We start from the raw sequence: 6,874 nt of genomic DNA, 5'->3' as shown, positions 1-6,874 counted from the left end.
GCAGAGGGACCCACTAAGGGTACTGCAGGGAGGTCAACCTGGCCCAAGGTGCCCAACGGGAGCAGGGGCTCAGTTCCCTGAAGCAGCAGCTGCCAGCACCTCTTTTGGGAGAACCTGAGACAGGACAGCTGTTTCCTGTGTGGTTGCTGCAGCCCAGAGCCACCTGGTGGGGAGAGCAGATTCTGTGTGGCAGGAAGCAGCCAGCGCCATCAGAACTAGGTGTTCAGCCACAGCTGTGCCTGCACGCATCATGGGCTGAGGTGGGCTCAGCTGCCCAGCAGGGTGAGCGACCTGAGCCTTGGTCATGTAATAGATGAGCAAGTTGGACCCCAAGTGCCTCAGGGCCAGGAAGTTGCCTCATAGGCCACAGCCCTTGGAACTAGCTTCTTGGGCTACCTGAGGATGTTCGAAGGTCTCGATCCTTGTGGCTGGGGGCCCTCTTGGAGAAGAATAGCTGGAAATGGCTCTTAGGATGTCAGAGAGAAACTGGCTGCCACTCCAAGAGATATTTCCAGTTTTCAGCTCTGGAGGACCTGTTGTTACTGACCTGCAAGAATATGAGGCTTTCTGTGGCTCAGCTACTGAAAAGTGCCCTTCCTTGCAATTACTGAGCCCAGAAGAACAGGTTTCTGTCACCCACTATAAGCCACTTGTGGATCCTGGGGCACCCCATCCACTGCTGGATGTGAGTCCTCAACGGGAGGTGGACAACTATTGTTTCCCTCATGCCCTGGACTTACAAAGATACAGAAATAAGTATTAATTATCTGGGAAGGAGTCAGTCGTTGAACATTTCAATTAATATCAAAATGAAAACTTTGCAACTCAGTAAAATAAACCACCTCTGTAGTGTGTTGAGAAAGAAACAAAAAGGCTAATGCAGGCTCGAAGGTACCAGCCTTGTGTTCTTCCCCTGGGAGCAAGAACAAGCATGCCGTTTTTGAGGCCAAGTTGCACTTGGATTGCATTTATTTTTATGTGCTCTACAATCCCACCAGCAGTGACATGTGCATTGACAGATGTTCTCTCATGACTTCATCATCTGACTCTAGAGCACAAGCATTTTCCCATATTGTAAAATGGCCTGTGTCTGCTTCCCCTGGCTTTATCCTGTATGTGTATTGCTGATTTTCACCTAGTGATCTTTTCTCCTTGGTAACCAGGACAAGAAACTTGCAAGGGATTCAGAAAATAGCCCTGTTCTGGTTTAAACAATACCGCTATCATCAAACATCATGTGGAGCACACATAATCTTTTCATTATTCAAGTCTAATTTTTCAGTCCATCGATGGAAGCTTGATGCCTGAGATACTATAATAACATCGCACTCAATTTTGACTAAGTTATGCAATGTGTTTAGACACCGTATTTTTCCTTCTGATTCCTGGGGAGTGTTTGGTATTGTCATAAAATATTTGAAATACTTGGGTTTCAAGAACTTTTAAACCATTTACAAAGGTCTAATGTACTGGCCTAATTTTTGCAAATATTTCCTGTTTATTAATAGTTTTTTCCTCATAAAATCCTATATATATATATATGCACACATACATAAATAATTCCATGCTAAAGTAACAATAGAGTTTGTTTTCCAATTTTTTAAAAAATTAAGTTGTTGATGGACCTTTATTTATTTATTTTTTTATTTGTATGTGGTGCTGAGAATTGAACCCAGTGCCTCATGCATGCTGGGCAAGCGCTCTGCCACTGAGCCACAACCCCAGCCCCGGGTTTTTTTTTTGTTTTTTTTTTAATTCCTCCTTTCAACACAAAAAGGCAAGAAAACAAAATTCTACATGTCTCGTATTTAGGCCCCAAGATGTATGACCTGAGAACACCTTGACAAGGAGGGTTTCCTCCATTCACATGCAGCTATCCTCTTTCATATAGATTTTTTTATTTAAAAAAAATATTTAGTTTTTAGTAGTAGGTGGACACACCATATCTTTAGTTCATTTTTATATGGTGCAGAGAATTGAACTGTTCAGCCACAATGCCAGCTCCAAAGATAAAGGGAACCCTATGTCATTTCACACACTGTATTGCATCACCTTACACCACTGGCATGTATCTTTAGCTGTATCTACATTTGAATGCATGAAATTTTAAAAAATAGAAGTGGAAACCATATAGTAGGCATATCACAGCAAGGCTGATCCCACTTCCAAAACGGCTAAAATCAGGCGAATGTTGGGGAAAGGAACATTTGGACACATTTGGTAAAAGGGTATGTTAGCACAGCCACAGAGGAGATCACTATGGAGGTTTCTGAAAAACAGGGACAGGAACCACCATTGCAGCCAGCTGTACCATTTTGCGTTTTTATCCAAAGAAGTTATAAAGTCAGCACACTGCAGTGATACATGCGTACCCATCTTTTTTTTTCTTAATTTTAAATATTTATTTTTCAGTTTTTGGCGGACACACATCTTTGTTTGTATGTGATGCTGAGGATTGAACCCGGGCCGCACACATGCCAGGCGAGCGCGCTACCCCTTGAGCTACATCCTCAGCGCATCCCATCTTGATTGGAGCACAATTCAAAAGTTATGGAAAAAGCTTCTTCAAAAACTCTGGGCATAAGAAGGTTTCCAGATAATAGAAACTTTTTTCACTTATTCTGCTAGCTCCTTCTTCCTGTTGTACACCATTCATGTTTTTTGAGGCAAAAGGAGATGACTTCCTGACCATCCAGTCTGTCTTCTCTAAACTCTGCTTTCAGCAGTGTTTTCCAGACACCATTGCCACATTCATGGTCAGCAAGACGTAGGCCAACATTTTCTTCTCAAATACTATAGGTTTGGTTTTCATAATGAAATCCTTAATTAGACCAGATTTGCATTCAACACAGCTTACAGGACATAAGGTACATAAATATTAGTCTCCTACCTCAACATTCTCAGCCTGAGGTCGAAAGGAGAAACTTGAAAATAAACCCACATCGGGCTGGGGATGTGGCTCAAGCGGTAGCGCGGTGGCCTGGCATGCGTGCGGCCCGGGTTCGATCCTCAGCACCACATAGCAAAGATGTTGTGTCCGCCGAGAACTAAAAAAATAAATATTAAAACTTCTCTCTCTCTCTCCCTCTCTCTTTAAAAAAAAAAAGAAAAAGAAAATAAACCCACATCAATGACACTTTAGAAAAGTAGACATCTCTTAGTGATTTTGTTTCAATTTAAAAAATTACTTTATGGTATGGTTTCAGTGTCTGTGCCCTGCAAATTCTCTGTTGGAAACTTCATTCCCAAAATTATGAGTTAACAAGAACTGAAGAACATCTGGGAGGTCACTGACTCATGAGGACTCAGCAAACACTGAGATCCGGTTCTTAGATTTTCCATCTCCACAACCAGGAGGACAAGAAATGTCCATTTCTTACAAAATACTCACCTTCAGGTATTTTTGTCATGGCAACAGAACCTAGACTGACACATCAACTTGTGCGTACTGGTTCTCTAGAAGACAGAATGCATTTATGCCAGTGTTTCCAAGCTTCTCAAGTCTTAAAAAGAACATAAAACAAAGGGAACCCTGTCATTTCTCTCACCTGGTCGGAGCACTCACAAACTACAGAGGGAGGAAGACTGAGTGCAGTTCAACTCAGAACAGACTGAATGAGCAGGGCCCCCTTGAACGTTCCCTCAGAGAGAGGGGAGGCCCAGGGGAGGATGGCACTCAGGCCTTGGTCAGAGTTCAGATGGAAAACAACAGGAGACAGGAGCTGGAAGCTGCTGCACTGGCACCACAATTTCCAGCTGGTCCTGGGCAACACGGCAAAGCCTGTCTCGGGCAGAATCACGACAGAAACCAAGCCATTGGGAACCAAAAGCCACAAATACTGAAAAAGAAAAAGCAGCCTTGGGAGCTGCTTCCTCAGAACTGGGCAAGGGCCAGGGCGGCCATGTCGCCTGGTGCCTTTGTCTGGGTGGCGTTTTTTGAGACAGCCAGGGCGGGAGAGGCGCGCTCAGGCCCAGGGCTGGTGGCCATAGCTGGAGCTCTACCGCCACCGTGCGGAACCAGTTTCAAGACGCCCTGCGCCACTCCAGCCTCCTTCCCAGGAGGCCTCGCTGTGGGGGAGGATCCACGTCTCAAGGAGCGAGTTCCAGGCGGCTTGGGCTGCCCTCTGGGCCTCCTGGCCTTCTCCCGGGGTCCTGAGGGAGACCTGGGCTCTGGCGCGCTCTCAGCAAAGAAGCTGGAGCGCCAGGGACCCCAGGGGACTAGCAGTGGGCAGGAGCTGGTGTCACAGGAAGTCGTGGGGCGGGGCTTGGATTCGGAGCTGTGTGGACTGGAGAGGAGGGATGCACAAAGACCTAATGCAGGGAGGTCGCCCTGGCCCTAGGTGCCCAGCGCGAGGAGGGGCTGAATTCCAGAGCCAGGGCGTCTGTTTCCTGTGTTGTTGCTGCCGCCACCTGCTGGGAAAAGGAAATTGTGCGCAGGCAGCAGCTAACTCCAGGAGAGCTGGTCATGCAGTGACAGTTGTGCCTGGCTACTGGGTCTGCACTCATCAGGGGCTGAGGCTGGCTAGGCAGCCCACTGACTGCTGCAATACTGGGCAGCAGCATCTTCCCGCAAGAGATGAGCAACCTACACCCCTAACCCCCGCCCCTCCCCACCACAGAGTGCCCAATGGCTAGGCACTGGCAGGACAGGCCACAGCCCTTGGACAGGTGTACTGGGCTACCTGCGGGCACTGGAAGGTCCTAAGGTCCCTGCGGGCCCGAGTCCCTCTTAGAAGGGCAGCCTGTTGCTCTCCGAACCCCATAATAGGGCATTTCCAGTGTATTCAGCTATGGGGGCCCAGGCCCCACTGAGCAGCTGTCCTGGGAGCGCCCTCTCTTACTCACCTGCTAGGCTGTGAGGCTTTCTGTGACTCACCAGCTACTGAGAAGTGCCCTTCCTTGCAATTACTGAGCCCAGAAGAACAGGTTTCTGTCACCTACTATAAGCTGCTTGTGGATCCTGGGGCGCCCCATCGACTGCTGGATGTGAGCCCTCAAGGGGAGGTGGATGACTATCTTTTCCCTTGTGCCTTGTACTTCCAATGACTGATAGAAGATGTCCTACAGAAATAAACGTGTAAAATGCAAAGTGTTAATTATCTGGGAAGGGGTCATTCATTATAACATTTAGATTAATAAACAAGGAAACTTTACAACTCAGTAAAATAAACCACCTCTATACTCTTGTCAGAAAAAAAAAAAAAAGATAAGAAAAGAAAGAAAAAACAAACAGGAAAAAGGCTAATGCAGTCTCTTGAGGGTACCAGCCTTGTGTTGTTCCCCTTGGAACAAGAAGGAACATGCACTTTCTTGATGTCACTGTGCAATGGCACGGGGATCCTTCCTCACAGTGTTGAGAACATCAAGGTCAGGTCTGTTCTGGTGGTACCCGTGTGCACATTCCTGGTGTCCATCATTATCCAGGTTCTGCACCCAGACTCTGCATTTCTGCTTTGTTTCAGCCTGGCGATACAAAGAGGTTGCGAAGCCAAGTTTCCTCAAAAATTCTGAGTGTGAGAATGTTCCCAGGTAATTGCAACTTTTTTTCTCTTATTCTGGGAGCTGCCTCTTCCTATTGTTGGTCACTCCCTTAGAAGCAAAAGGAGATGACTTCCTGACCATCCAGTCTGTCTTCTCTCATTTCTGCTTTCAGCAGTGTTTTCAAGACACCGTTGCCACATCCATGGACAGCAAGATGTAGGCCTACATTTGTCTCTCAAATGCTGTACGTGTGGTTTTCATGAGGAGATCCTTGATGCATTTTAAGTGAATTTTTGCATAGGCTCCACCAAATAACAGCTTTGCAAATATAAGCGTTCTTGGTGCTTGTCTCTAGCAGATCGGCTATACTGCAAGTTCTTCCAATTCTTCTCTGCCCTTCTCTTCAGACCACCCTGGCCTCCAGACAACTGGACACACTTCTGATGCTGCCCTATGCCACCAAAAACTGACATGTCCTTTGGGCTCCACCTGGGGGCTAAGGGATCCGAGCACAACAGCATGGTGACTCCACATAAGGGACTGCTATATCTTGCTCCAAGGGACCTGAACAAGGAAACAGTATCCACAAGGGCCTGCATTACCCTTTGCAGAGTGTCCCTCAGGTGAAGTCCACACAGTTGAGCAACTAGGCCCCGCCCCACGACTTCCTGTGAGAGCAATTCCTGGCTGCTGCTAGTCAGCTCTGGGCCCCCTGCTCTGCAGGTTCTATGGTGAGGGAACGCCAGTGCCCAGGTCTCCCTCAGGGCCCTAGGAGAAGGCAAGGAGGCCCAGATGGCAGTCCAAGGATCTTCCAACTCCCTGCCTGCCCGATCTGCCCAACAGCAAGGCCTCCTGGGAAGGAGGCATGAATGGAGCTGGGTGTCTTGAAACTGTTTCCGCACGATGGCAGTAGAGCTGCAGACATGGCCACCAGCCCTCTTCCTGGGCGCTCTTCTCCCGCCCTTCCTGTCTGAAAAAACGCTGCCCAGAGAAAAAGGCTAAGGAAACCTGGCTTCCTTGTCTTTTGCCCTCAGAGAAGGAACAAGCTATCCAGTCTGCCTTTTTTTTTTTTTTTTTTGGTACCAGGCATTGAATTCAGGGGCATTTAAGCACTGAGCAACATCCACATCCCTATTTTGTAATTTATTTAGAGACAGGCTCCCACTGATGTGCTTAGTCCCTCAACTTGCCCTTGCTGAGGCTGGCTTTCAACTGGAAATCCTCCTGTCTCAACCTGTGGAGCCACCGCTAGGATACCAAGTTGCCTTTTTATTTGGGGATTTGGATTAGGATCTTCAAAAACTTTTTCATTTCTTAATTTTGAGACCGGAGTTTCTATGTTGGCCAGACTGGCCTCCAACTTGAAGCCTTCCTACCTTGGTCTCCAGCACGG

At 47.4% G+C, this 6,874-nt stretch overlaps 1 long non-coding RNA gene across 1 annotated transcript; it reads left to right on the top strand.

Annotated features, from left to right (window-relative positions):
- The first annotated feature begins 5,332 nt into the window (after positions 1–5,332).
- LOC113201433 (uncharacterized) lies at positions 5,333–6,444 on the top strand. Its single transcript, XR_003303161.1, has 2 exons — positions 5,333–5,529; positions 5,654–6,444. It is a non-coding gene; the product is annotated as an uncharacterized LOC113201433 (long non-coding RNA).
- The last annotated feature ends 430 nt before the right edge of the window (positions 6,445–6,874 follow it).

The sequence above is a fragment of the Urocitellus parryii genome, chromosome X (assembly GCF_045843805.1).
Source record: "Urocitellus parryii isolate mUroPar1 chromosome X, mUroPar1.hap1, whole genome shotgun sequence".
NCBI classification, from domain to species: Eukaryota; Metazoa; Chordata; class Mammalia; order Rodentia; family Sciuridae; genus Urocitellus; species Urocitellus parryii.
The sequence above is the reverse complement of the archived record's forward strand: the minus strand, read 5'-3'. Positions and strand labels throughout refer to the sequence as shown.